This window comes from Heterocephalus glaber, unplaced genomic scaffold, assembly GCF_053883595.1.
Source record: "Heterocephalus glaber isolate CG9 unplaced genomic scaffold, H.glaber_assembly_v1.0 deba00001805, whole genome shotgun sequence".
NCBI classification, from domain to species: domain Eukaryota; kingdom Metazoa; phylum Chordata; class Mammalia; order Rodentia; family Bathyergidae; genus Heterocephalus; species Heterocephalus glaber.
In genome coordinates this window covers 2,090,289-2,104,645 of record NW_028258480.1, presented here as the reverse complement: position 1 = coordinate 2,104,645, position 14,357 = coordinate 2,090,289, and the positions used below count along the sequence as shown (strand labels likewise).

At 38.0% G+C, this 14,357-nt stretch overlaps 1 pseudogene; it reads right to left on the bottom strand.

Moving 5' to 3' along the window:
- Positions 1-10,514: 10,514 nt before the first annotated feature.
- Positions 10,515-11,491, bottom strand: LOC101705776 (olfactory receptor 10Q1-like; annotated as a pseudogene).
- Positions 11,492-14,357: the final 2,866 nt, after the last annotated feature.

Genomic DNA, 14,357 nt, shown 5'->3' with positions numbered 1-14,357 from the left:
CTCATGTAACGGCACAAGATCCCAATGATGAATATAACTGTATTGTATACAAAAAATGTACCAATAAACTTAATGGGGGAAAAGAAAAAAAGAAATGAACATAAAAAACAATATTTCTTAGAGAATCAAATGCAGGAATAATGCATAAAAATGCTTCAGGTTAAGATACTTGAAAAAATAAAAAGGAATAATGAGAAAAGAAATCATTTAAGAGGAAACAAGTTATAAAGTTGTGAAAATAAAACTACGTAGCCTTAATATTTTTTAAAACTTTATTTCAATGTAACACAAGTAGATATTAATAAAGAAAATATTTTTAAACTATCTTCTATGAAAAATAAAGCAAATTTTCACAATAAATCAATTAAGGAAGAACATTAGTTAGTCTTTTTTTTTTTTTTGGTACCAGAGTTAGGGTTAAGAGTCAATCAAACTTGTTGAAAATCTACATTGTTATTTTGAGGTCAGTGTATTTATTCAAGAATAAAGCAAATAATTACTGCACTGGTGTCATTAGAATCAGAATGGAAATACAGATATCAGATCAATGAGATTAAGTAAAACTCAAACTCATTAAAAGGGTTTTGAATTTGAACGTGAGACTAAAAAGTTCCTATCATCCAACTTTTAACAGGAAAAACACTATTTCCTGTTCATAATCTGTGCCAAGTTCCTTACATCCAAAAGTGCATTAAATGTACATAATTTAGATCCCTATTTAAACAAACTAAACTGGAGAAGAAATGATCTTCTAGTTCTTCATAAATGAGTTTTAAAGCATAACAAAAAGCATGCTCACAGAATGGTATTTTTCACTTTGCCAAACTTTTGGATTAGTAGCCAACATGTGGATGTGATTTAGCTATGATTTCACAAATGGAGTTGCATCCCAATCTGCCAAATCTTTCGCCAATAAGTTTATTATTTTTTAAATACATACCAAATGCAAGCTTGAGGTGTATTAGATTCAACAAACATGATACCATTTTAGGGCTGCAGGTGTAGTTCAGTGGTAGTGAACTTGCTTACTTGCAGGTGGTTGAGAAAGAGAATTTGTATTACACTCATAACTTTTTTGTCACTTGACAACCATAACTTCACAAAAAGTAATTTGTGAAATAGCAAGTTCAAATAAATGCCCTATGTTGAAACTGAAAACACACTGCACATATGTACAATTACATGTATTCTGTCTCTATATTTTAAGTCTTCGTTGTTTCGAACTGGCATTGCTAACTTAGACTAGTGACCAGTCTTCTCCCAGAGAATCTTCTTTAGATTTTTTTCACTCAAGGTACAGATATGTATCTGTTAGATGCCTACTGACAGCCACTTAAAACAACATCAGCAAATTTATCATATTTATCCTAGTAACACTTATCCAAAATAAAGTGGTGCTAAATTTTCAAAATTGATTACTTGGTTTTGTCCATAGAATATTGTCCAAGAACTGTTCTGTAAAACATTAGTCAAATCTAAGTTATCTTTTGATAAAAATTGGCTTATTAGTTCATGAGTTTCCAAAATATAACTTTTCCTTTGAGAGAAATTAAAATTCTAAAAGTGACTCCCTTTTTACACATGAGCAATATCAAGATCTTCAGTAATTTGGATGGTAAATATTTATTTATGGAGCACATGATAACCCTAATCTTTGAAACTTTTAGGTTTTATTTTTGTCATTTGATGTTAAGTGCAATTTTAAAAATCTTGTGTTTATTCTTTGCATGGAAGACTAAGATAAATTAAAATATCAAAGATATTAGATAGCTACCTAAATCTGGATGTCCAGTTCTGATCTTTAGAAAGTGATCATCAAACAATTTTCTTCCTTCACAAAACACTAAGAATTTGTTCCATAGTTCATTCTCTAAAGAACTCTTTCAATTCCATAACCAGTATAAGTTGACATATAATAATGATTGGGATTGGTTTCCATGATATCACATAATAAACAAAATAATCTCAAACTTATGCCATTGTTCCTTGCCTGATTTTTCAACTTTCATTATGTTGTCAAGCTCACAGTAGTTCAGCTGACATTTTTTTCTTTGAAGACTAGAGTAGTGCACTGATTCACATAATGATAAAAATGCTTTTGGTAAGTAACTAGCTACTCCAACATGGCTTCCTGGTTTTTGTTTTTGTTTTTGTTTTTTTGGTACCAGGGATTGAACCTGGGTCCTTGTGCTTGTGAGGCAGGCGGCGGAACCATTGAGCTAAATCCCCAGCCCCATGGCTTCCTGGTTTTGTAGATGATCTTTCAGAATACATCTTCACAATTTAGTCAATCATATAATTCTCCACCTTTTCTAACAGCTTTGTAGTGGTCATGTTTTAAGGAATGTAGATGAAAGAAAAATATTTCCTTTATAGCCCCTAATGTGCACATTGCATCATGCAGTCTCAGCTAACTTCCATTATCAGCATCTGAGTGTTCCTCAAATTGCAAGGAAAAACACTGGCATTTGGTCTTCTGTATGATTAGATAGTCCCTGAGTACATAGAGGCAGGAATTATTGAAAAGTGGTACTTCCTAGAGACAGATTTACCTATTTCTAGACAAATATCTGACAGTCATTAGCTAACGTACCAACAATAGCATACATTATTTTCGTCTTGACAACATGAAAACCCTATGAAACATGAATGTTTATAAGTACAATATTAAATTTCTGCTCCTATCAGCCTTTTCTGCTTTGTTTTGAAGGGTTTTTTATGTTTTCCGCGTAGCTGTTGCTTGAGTCATTTATGTCATTAAGTCACGTATTCCTCTCTCCACTCCCCTTTCCTAAAAGTTTAAGAGTCATCCTCTTTTCACATTTCCTTTTTATTTTTTTCTTTCTCTCTTTTCCTTTCTTCCTTTTTTCTTCTTTTCTTTCTGTCTTAGTCTCCACATATGAGAAAACATTAAAATACCTATCTTTCTGAGGGCAGCTTATTTCACTTAACATGATAACCTTTAGCTCTATCAATTTTCCTGCAAATGACATGAATTTATTCTTCTTTATAGCTAAGTAAAACTCCACTGTGTGTATATATATGCACCATATTTTAACCTATTCAACTGCTAATGGCATCTCAGCTGATTCCATACCTTTTCTATTTGTTGTGAGCAATGCTCTGATACACACAGCATGCAGGTATCTCCTCATACACTGACTCCATTTCCCTCAGATGAGTACCTAGGGGTGTCACTGCTGGATCAAACTGTAGATCTATGTGCAGTTTCTTGAGGAATCTCCATACAAATTTTCACAGTAGCTGTTCTAATTTATATTCTCGCCAAAAGTTTTTAATGGTTTTTATTTCACTTAACCTATTTTCAGGTTTGTGCATTTTCTTACAAATGTCCCAAATTTATCCTTTAGCTAAGCAGTATTCCATGAGGTATAGATACCACATTTTCTTCTCTCTGTTGATGAGCATAGAGGCTGCTTCTAGGATTTAGCTGTTATGAATTGTGCTGCTATAAATGTGGGTATGCATGTCTCTCTGAAATATGATGTCTTTAACTCTTTGGGGAAGATACCTAGAAAGAAATAGCTGGGTCAGTTAAGGTTTCTAATTTTAGTTCATTGAAAAATCTCCATACTGATTTTCATAATAGGTGAACTAGTTTGCATTCCCACAAACAATGTAGAAGACTTCTTTTTTCAATGCTGTCTCACCAGCGTTTGTTATTTGCTTTCTTCATCATTACCATTCTTTCTAATGTAAGAAGAAATCATAGTGTTGCTTTAATTTGTATTTCTGTAATGGCCAGAGATGTTGAATATTCATGTATTTACTGGCCATCTGTACTTCTTTTAAGAAGTATCTATTTAGTTCATTTACCCATGTGTTGATTGCAGTGTTTGTTTTTTGACATTAACATATTGAGTTCTTTATATATTCCAGGTATTAGTCCTCTGTAATAAGAGTAGCTGGCAAAGATTTTCTCCCGTTCTGTAGGCTGCCTCTTCACTTTGTTATTGTTTCATTGGCTGTGTGGAAGCTTTTTGATTGGAGGTGGTCCCATTTGTCGATTCTTGCTTTTATTTCCTGGACTATTGAAATCCTTTTCAGGAAATCGTTGTCTGTGCCAATATCTTGAAGTGTTCTCCTGTTCCCTTTACTACTTTTAAAGTTTCAGGTCTTATACTAAGATCTTTAATCCATTCTCAGTTGAATTTGCACAAGATGAGAGATAGCGGTCATTTTGATTGATTTCTTGCTTCCTTATCCAGTCTGTCTCTCCAAAAAATAAAAAAAACTATGGTTTTTAGCACTTCAGTTATCACCACAAAATTGAACCCTGCATATGAGAGATCACATTTCTGAGCAAAACGATCATGGATTCTTAGTTTTTATTTCTTTTGGATCACATCCATTATTATCACTGGTTTACTTTTTGTGTAAGCCAGCTCTCGGTCATGCAGCATATCTGCAACATTAACTTGTCACGGTTGGAGAAGTTTAGTGCGCAGTTGGTTGGCCCTGTTGCTTTTGACCTGTGGTGAAGCAGCACTTCATTGCGGGACAGCATGGCAGAGGAGAACTGCTCACCATGTGGCAGGAAATGAAGAGACAAAGGAAGAGGCTGGTCGCAGTTCTCCTTCACAGCCACCTCCAGTGACACAAGACCTCCTACTGGGTCCCACATCTTAAAGTTCGACCACCTTCCACAGGACCATGCCGGAGACCAAGCCTTTGCCACCAGACTCCTCAGGGACACTTCAGATCTAAACCATAGCCCTGCTGTGAACTCTTCAGAAAACACCTATCTTTTTTGACTCCCAAAAATGTCCAGAGAGTCATTCTTGCCACTTGTAAGTTAGACTTAAATAATAAACATGCCTTATTCTAGAAAGTTTGGAGTTTTAACTTTTCCTTTTCAGTCTATGACTCATCTCAAACTTTGATGTGAGATGTGGGATAGGTTCAAGGTCAGATTTTTTATGAGTATTCAGTTGTTTCTGCACCACTATCATTTGAATAGGGTTTGTCCTACTTATTTTATGTTGGAATTTAGTCATTTTTGAAGTTATTAAAAAGCAGTATCATTTAGTGTTTAGAGTTAGGGCCACTGGGAAATGATTAGAATTGAATAAGATGGTTAGGGTATAGACCTGTGATTGAATCCTGGTAGCTTTATAAGAAGAGGGAGAGAAACCATAGAGACACACAGGAACATGCATGTGATGCCCTGTGCCATTTCAGAACTTTAACAGCAAGACTATCACCAAATGGGAGCCTTTAAACCTCTAGAACCAAGAACTAAATATACCCTTTTTAAAAATAATTTACCCAGTCTATGGCATTGTGTTACTCTGAACAGAATATAGACTAATACACCCAGTAAATGATGGCTTGCCTTTCCTTGTTGTGTTGTTTTGGCCACTTTGTCATGAATCTAATGCCCATATAGTATTACTCTATACCTGGTCTCATTACCGTGTTCCATTAATATATCTTTACACCAATATCCTACCATGTTGGGTACTGTAATTTATGGTCAGTCTTGAAATCAGGTGGAATTATGGCTAGTATAGATGTTTCACATTTCCATATACATTTCAAAATCAGTGAATTTCTAAAGACACAAAGAAACAGAAAACTGATGTGTGGTGTGAATGAGATAACCTCTTTACAGATCAATTGAGAAAGAATTAGTATCTAACAGTATTGATTCTTCTAATCCATGCCATGCTATATCCAGTATCTACTTGCAGAAGACAAAGCAAGAAAGACATACAAATGACCAATATTTCCATTAAAAAGTTTTCAACATGATTAGTCACATAAAAATTAAAACCAGAATTATAATGTAATATTTAAATGTCTAAAATTTTAAACAGACTAAAAACACCCAATGCCAATGAAGATGTGAAGAAATGAATTCTCACCCTGAGAGATGAAGTGTTCCCATGTCCTTATCAATAGTAGAACACAGGAACTAGTTTCCCTGGAGTAAGCTGGTTGTTGGATTTATGACCTGGCTATGATAGAAGCTGAAAGTTCGCTGACAGTTTATTTGGGATATGTCCAGAAATAAAGTGCTTTCTCACAGCAAAGACAGCAAGAAAATGTATTCACATGATCAATAATTGCATGGGGCCTGAAATTACAAACATAAATACAAGCATAATATTCAATATAAATATAATATCCATTAAAATATGGATTTCTAATATAAGACCTGATCCTGCATTGGAATTGGAAAAAACCATAAAACTACATAACAGAGAGAGAATATACTAGAGGAAGGAACAAAACCTACTACATAAATTGAACAAACAAACAAAAGCTACAAAATAATATAAGGTACTGTAATGTAAACAATGTGAATCAAAATCTACAGGGGCTGAGAATGCAGCTCAGTGAAAGAGCTCTTGCCTAGTATGCACAAGGCCTTGGGTTCAATTCCCAGTACTGCAAAATAAGTCATTAAATAAAGACTAGAATCTAACTATATGAAAATATAATGATATGAATACAAAAAGGACTTTAGAATAAGTATGATTTGAAACCTCAAAAGAACAAAGAAGGGGTTAATATCTGTAAAATAAAGTGTATCACATCTGTGCTGACCTATGCATTTGATAACCTACTGGAGGAATGACGGCATGTGACTTCCAAGACTACATCATATAAGACATTGTGACTTCTGACTTTAATCATTTGCTTTGGAAAGATCAGATTCCATGTTAGGAAGGCACTTAAGCAGCATTCCAAAGGTCCCCTTTCAATATACATAAAGATATATCTAGATATATATGCATAGATGCTCTAATATAGATAAGCTACATATAAATATATATATACACTATGTATCTGTCTCTGTATGTATATTATATACATTATATAATATATAGAGAGAGAGTGACAGAGAGACATGAAGCTTGTCCTAGAAAGTATTCACTATATTACAAACAATATTCTTAGACTAGGATCCAGGATTTAGGATATAGGAAAGCTTTATAAAGTGGCTAATACCAAATAGAAGGATAAACAGACACAGCTTCAGTGCAAACCTGTGTTCCTATAAAGTAGTCCATCCCTGGGGGACTGTTGGCTGCCTTCCTGCATGGGAATCCCTGGCAGTGTTTGGGGAGACTGCTGTCCTCCAGGTCCTGCCCTCAGTACTGTCCAGTCAGGACCTTCCCAAAGAGGTTAGAAAGATCCATTTAAAACAAGCTTCCAGAGACTCCATGCAAATCAGTTTACATAACAAACATTTGCAAGTCAAATTTTCTTCCTACATTGACCTACATTAAAACACAAAAGCTTATTTATCTTCATTTTTACTGATCTTCCTGGAATGTTGCTGATAATCCTTAGATTTCAGCTCTTTAAGTCACATCCTCAGTGGCCCACTGCAAAACCTCTCTGTGAATCCTTGTTTTTGTTTTGTGCTTGTCTAAAGTGGGACATGAAAATTCTTGAGATGGTGGCATTTACAGGAATTCCTCAAGGAGGTTATGTGCATTCATAATTGTTAACGCCATTCACATTTCTCGGTATATTCAATTTTTTGTTTTTAAGTTTGATTTTTAAAACACTTTTAGCTTTCTCAAAGCAGAGTAGGATAGTGAGCTTAACTCTTTTCACTGAAATTCCCTGTGGGATTAATTAAATCCAGCCTCTGAAAATTGTGTCAGAAAAGTAGAATTACTCCAAAATCAACTTGTTCTGTGAACCATTTGGTCCACCACTACAGTATTTCTGAAGAGTTGCTTTAAAAATGTGGAACATGAGAAAGACACTTGGATGACTGGGTATCTCAGTTCCCGTCATCTACTCTTCGAAAGGTTTTCCCCCTGAGAGATGGTGGGTGGTCATGTGGGTACTAATGTCTCCAGTAACACATCCATGCACTTATAGATGGCCACTCAGAACCAGGGTTCGAAAGCAAGCCAAGGCCATCCCAAAGCCCTGTCAGTTTGTTTTTCTGCAGTCTGGTACACTGAATGAACATGTATGTGAGTACATGTGATAACTTTGAGTGTGTAACATGAAAGACTTCATGATGAAAGACTTAATGGTGAAAAGTTAAAGAAATATCTTCCCTGGTGTGACATACTTTATCTCTTTTAAATGAATACATAAGGTTATGCATATTAGCTTTCTTATCACAATTTAAAGGAAGAGAGATTTATATTGTTCTTGGATTTAGTCTATGACTGGCTGCTCCAAGGCAGAAAAATCCTGGTAGAAGGAGTGGTGGAGCAAAGCTGCTTGGTTGTTGGCTGTGAGGGAGCAGAGCAGGGGAAGAGTCCAGAGCAGAAAGGGGGAGGAGGGACCAGACACAGATCCCAAGTTCTCGCCTCTGTGATCCACTCAGACACACCTACAAGTGTGTTGTCCCAGCCCTTAGGTGGTTCTCAAGCCAGTTAAGGTGAAACTCCTCCCTGCTGCCGTTTCCCACCCCTTTTCAACTTGCCACCTAAACTCATCTCCTTAGACCATACTTAATCTCTAAATAAAGACAATAGCAAATTCATAATTTGGACTAATATACTACAATTATCCCACATACAACTACAAATGCAATAATACCTCAAAGGCACTAGCATTTTCCAAAAGTCCAAGTCAGAATCTCTTCTCAGACTCAAGGCAAACTCTTAGCTGTGAACCTTTGTAAATATCAAAACCAAGTTATATAATCCCAAAGTACAATGGCACAGGGTATACACTCTCATTCCAAAATGGAGGAATGGGGGATAGAAAATAATCAGACCAAAACAAGATCAAAACCCAGAAGGGCAAACATTAAGTCCTGTAGCCCCATGTCTGACATCAATGACACACAGTGGTAAAATGTAAATTCAAAAGGACTTGTGTGCCTCGTGCCTGTGACCTTGTGGGTTGCAACTGACAAGGCCTCTATCTTGGGTTAGCTCCATTCAAAATCTGCAGCTTTCCTCAGGAGATATTCTACATCGCTGGCATCTCCAACTTCCTGGTGTCACCACAACAACTTTTGATTCATTCCCACAGCTTCATGCACTGCCCTGTCAGGGGCTCTTTGCCTAGCCTCCTAGGCTTTCCTTTGAACTTTGAATGGATACCTCTCTGGCCTCACTACTCTCCCATTCTGACTGTTGATAAAACCAGCATCACATGGACAATGCCAAGATCTGCTACCAGCACAGGCAGTAGTCAGGCCCCCTCAGACCATGGCTTCTGCAGCTTTGTAAGTACTTGGATGTCTGAACACAGTGAAATAAAACCTGTGGAACCAAATCTCTAGGTACCCTTCTCAGGCAAGGAACCAAGAAATTCTACTCTTAAATGAGAGGTTTACACTTTTGCATGTTCAACTCTATGATGAGTGTGGCCTTGTTAATTCTTGAGAGGCCCTCAAATTAACTTTCTTCTTGTCCTTGTAGAAAGTACCTTGTTCCTTTAAATGGTGCTAATCTCTTTCCCAGCCACATTACCTTTGGCCCCAACTTTACGTGTGGTTCTTTCTAGGCCAAAATTTAAATATTTCTGCTCTACTTTTTGCCCCTGATTCTCTACATAAATCTGGCTAAAAGCAGCCAGTAGTATCCGTGCCATAGCCTGAATTTTGAGCTATCTTGACATTTCCTCTGCCAGATTAATTAGTCCATCAACCCTCAATATCAGTCTCCTGCAAAGTCTCAGGAAATAAGCAAAATAATAAGACAACTTTTCTTCCAGAGCATAGCACTGCCAATAGAGTACTTGTTCACAACTGAGAAATACTGAGCCTGGCCTTTGCTGTCCACATTCCTATTAACCTATGTTCTTTTGGGCTCTGACAAGAAATCACTCATCCAGTTCTGTTTATAGCATTCTAAGGGATACCTAGCCCACATCTCCAATCTTTTCCAAATTCCTCCTGCAAACCAGTTCTAAAGGCTTTTACTCAGTATGTTGAGGTACAGTCACAGCAATGACCCTACTTCTCTATACTAATTTTCTATACTCTTCAGCTTTCTTGTTGCTAACAATACCCATCACCCACAACCTAAAGAAGAGACTTAATTTGCTCATGGTTTCAATCTATGATCACCTGGCTCCAAGTCAGGGACATCATGGCAGAAGGCATGGCAGAGCAAAGCTGCTTAGGTCATGGAAACCAGGAAGCAGAGCAAGGGAACAGTCCCAGAGAGGAAAGAGTAAGGGACCAGACAGACCCCCAAGACCACACCAGTATAGCCCACTCAGACACAGCTAGAAGTATGATCCACCAACTGCCAGGACAAATCCCACAGCCAGTCAAATTGAGACTCCACCCAAAGTGGCACATATGGGCTGAATTGTTCCTCACCCCAAAAATGTACTTATCCTGAATTCCTACCCCTCAAGTGCTTGAAGGTAGAGTTTTTAAAGAGATATTGAAGTTCAAGTAAGATCAATAGGGTGGATTACAACCCAGTATGATGATGACATTCTAACAACAGAAGGGACACAGACATGCACAGAGTGAAGACATATCAAATGCAAAATTCGGTATGATACAAGTCTGTTGTCTCTTAGAGCTAATTGACGTAACACAACCTTCAGCTGGATTCAGAGGAACCTTTGCTCACCATGGCACCTCGCAGGGCACCTTCGACATCCTTGTCCCGCAGGGTGTAAATCAAGGGGTTGAGTGACAAAAGTGTAGTGACAAGGGGGTGACAAAAGTGTAGACCAGGGCGGCATGGTGATCCTCGTCCTCCAAGGTGCTGGAGGGTGGCTGCAGGTAGACCAGGCTGCAGCAGCCATACTGCAGCAGGACCACAGTGAGGCCTGAGGAGCAGGTGGAGCAGGCATGCTACTGGCCCTCTGAGGACCAGATGCACAGGATGGCAGCTGTGATAAACCCGTAGGAGACGCAGATGAGCAGGAAGGGCACAGTCAGCACCAGGATGCCCACGACATAGAGCATGGCCTGCTGCACGCGGATGTCTACACAGGCCAGCTGCAGGATCAGAGGCACATCACAGAGGAAGTGGTTGATTTTCCTGTGGCGCCCACAGAAGGGGAGGGAGAAGATCAGGGTGGTGAGCTGCAGGGACAGGAAGAGAGCGAGGCCCACGGAGCCTGCCACCATCCCCAACCACAGCCTCTGTGTCATGATCAGGCTATAGTGCAGCAGGTGGCAGATGGCCACATAGTTGTCGTAGGCCATGATGGCCAAGAAGAAGCAGTCGGTGCTGCCAAAGGTAACAAAAAGGAACATCTGGGCCCTGCAGCCAGCCACAGGAATGGGCTTCTGGCCCCCAGAGATGTTGGAAAGCATCAAGGGCACCACGACAGAGGTGTAGCAAATCTCCAGCAAGGACAGGCTACACAGGAAGAAATACATGGGGGAGTGCAGGGCACTGTGCATGCTCACCACCCAGACGATGGCAGCGTTTCCAACCAGGATCATGAGGTAGAGCAGCAGGAAGAAGAGGAACAGCAGGATCTACAGCTCAGGGACAGCCGTGAACACTCGGAACACCAACTCCGGGGAGCCAGACTGGTTGAGCACTGGGGTCCAGGCCGGCATGTCTGCTGCACACAGGAGAGGAAAGAAACACTGAGGCCTTGTGGCCAAGTGGCTTCGTGGTCAGAGGAAAACCAGGGATTCTCAACTTTGGGTTTGGGTTTGGAATTACCTGCTTAGTAGCCAGTTTCAAGCATGGCACTGGGATGTGAGCTCAGGCCAGAAGATCAAGCGTGTTTGTCCCCCGACACCTTTCTGACGAGCAGACTCAACTGCAGACACTGCTGGGAGGAGACAGAGAGGGTCCTGCTGAAATGTCGTGTTACTCCAGCACTTTAAGTACAACTGACAAGCGCTGGCATGCTGCTGTGTTTAACTGTGTTTTGGCTTATGTGTGCAGTGATAAGGTGAGTAATTAATTGACTGGCTCCAACATCACGATCGCACAGGTTGTTCTTGTTGCCGTGGTTACAATAGTCTGGTCTGCTCTTTGCTTCGTACTACTCCCTTGTGCGGCTATTCTCTAAATTGTTCATGCCGTGCTCAGTTTACATGCAGTTGTTTTGACTGCATATAAAACCAGGCAAACTGTCTTATTCCAATCTTTTCTCATTCTTAGTCTTTTTATATTTCCCCTTATTTGAAATTTCTCTATATATTTCAAATGAGAATTGAAAACTTTTGGTTTTTTCTGACACAAAAATACAATAAGGCATCTAAAAATGCAATAGCAGGATGGAACTATGCATTAGAACAAAACATCTGAGGTGAAAAAATATCTATAAATTAAACACATTCAGGTTTGACTTCAACTTTATTGTAAATTAAGAAATCCAAAAAATAATAGAACAATATCTACAAAATTTTAAGAAAAATAAATTGCCCTGAAAGATTTCCATAACCAGTGATCCCAGTCTTCCAGAGGCTGAGGCAGAAGGATCACCGTGAGTTTCAGACCAACCTGGTCTACATAATGAGTTCAAGGCTGAACTACACAGCAAGAGCTTGTCTCAACAATAAATAAATCTTTAAAAAATAGAAAGTGCTATTGGATTAAAAATGCTAAGCATTGCACATAGGTGTACAGGCTCAATATCTTAGTGTTAAATGATTCTGAAAGAATATATGGATTCCATACAATTCCCATTAAGTCCCAGAAGAACAAGCAAGTGAAAACACAAAAGAATGTTAAGAATAAAGAGAGCTTGGGCCAGGCATTTAGCTCAGTGGTTCTGCCACCTGCCTCGCAAGCGTAAGGTCCTGAGTGTGATCCCTGGTACCAAGAAAAAGAATAAAGAGAGCTAAACTGGAGCAAAACTTGTATCACAAGAGAAAAAGTATATCACAAAGAATTACAGGTGATAAAATATATTGTGTCTTAATCAAAATGAGACCTGAAGAGCCCCGGAGATCCAACACAATGGATCAGAAACGATCACTAATAATAGCTAGTTGTTCTGTTATGTTGTTTGTGTTGGATGCTGTTCTATGCACTCTAATGACATTTAATGACTCATAATGGCCCTTGAAAGGGGTCTCATGTCAGTTTTGTAGAAAACAAAACTAAGGCACAGAGAGGTTAAGAAACTGCCCCAAGACCACACTAGTATGAGTTGGAATGTGAATTTAAACATAGGCAGTCTGGTGCCAGAGGCTCCTTCGTAGTCAATTATTATATTGTCCTATTATGTGCATCTGATTCACTATCTGTAAAACAGGACAGAAAACACATGTACGTCCCTCTGCGGGTGGTGGTGAGACTTAAATAAGTTATCCTGTGAAAGTACTGAGAGAAATCTCAGCACAGAGCTCAGATTCAACGCATATTTACTATCCTTATTATTTCAGATCAATTACAAAGAATCAGTCGCTAAAGGCTAGTGGCTTCAGTACAATGGAATAATGATTTTTAAAGTCAAATCCCAATGCATATACATGAAAATTTACCTCTGATGGACTGAGGATTCAAATATTTTAAACAACAAAAAAATGTATAGAACATTTTTCATATCTCAGTACACAGAAACTTACAACCAAATGATCAAAGGACAGATTCTATTAAAATGTTGGTAATTTGCAAAAAGAAAACCTAAAATAAAACCACAATAAGCAAATTGAAAAGCAAGTGAACTTTTACAGTTCAACAAAAAATAAAGCTATCATCAGAAAAAAAAAGATTTTGAATAATCAAAACTGAAACGTGAAATCAAACAAATACATAAAACCTAATTTTGTTACTATTCAAATAAATATAGAACTAAATCAAAGTGAGATACTAGTTTTTGGTTACAAACTTTCAGGAATAGGAAAAAGAAAAATCTCGGTGTTGTTAAAGTTGCAAGGGAAAAATATCCCCAAATATTCTAGTGGAAATATAAATTGTTATAAAAACTTGTGAAGTGCAGTTTGGTAATGTGTAAGGAAAGACTTGAAGAAATGCTTTCCATTTGATTCACCAATACTGCTTTTAGGAATTTACTCCTATAAACTGGATATGTGTATAATATTGTTGACAGGAATATTCATCACAGTTTTCAATGTACTAGCTAAAATCATACCCACCTAAATAGCACCAATAGAGGTATGCTCATTACGTGTGGTCTCGCTGGGTAATGGAACACTGTGAAATATTTTTAAATCACTGTAAAAAAAAGTATGTACTAGATTGGGAAGGCTCATGAAAAAGTAGATTGCAGAGCAGCACTGTATTGTGATTCCATTTCCAAAATAATTATATCTATTCATAAAAATTAAAGAACATACCTCAAGATATTAACAGGTATTTCTGGTGTTGTGGGACAGGGAATCTTTCTGTTATGGCTTATGTTTTCTGTATTTATAAATTTTATGAACTTTATAAATTTCACAACTTTGCAGTTCTATAACGGAACTCCCTTATAAGGAAAACTCCCTTATTCTTGGTAGCTCA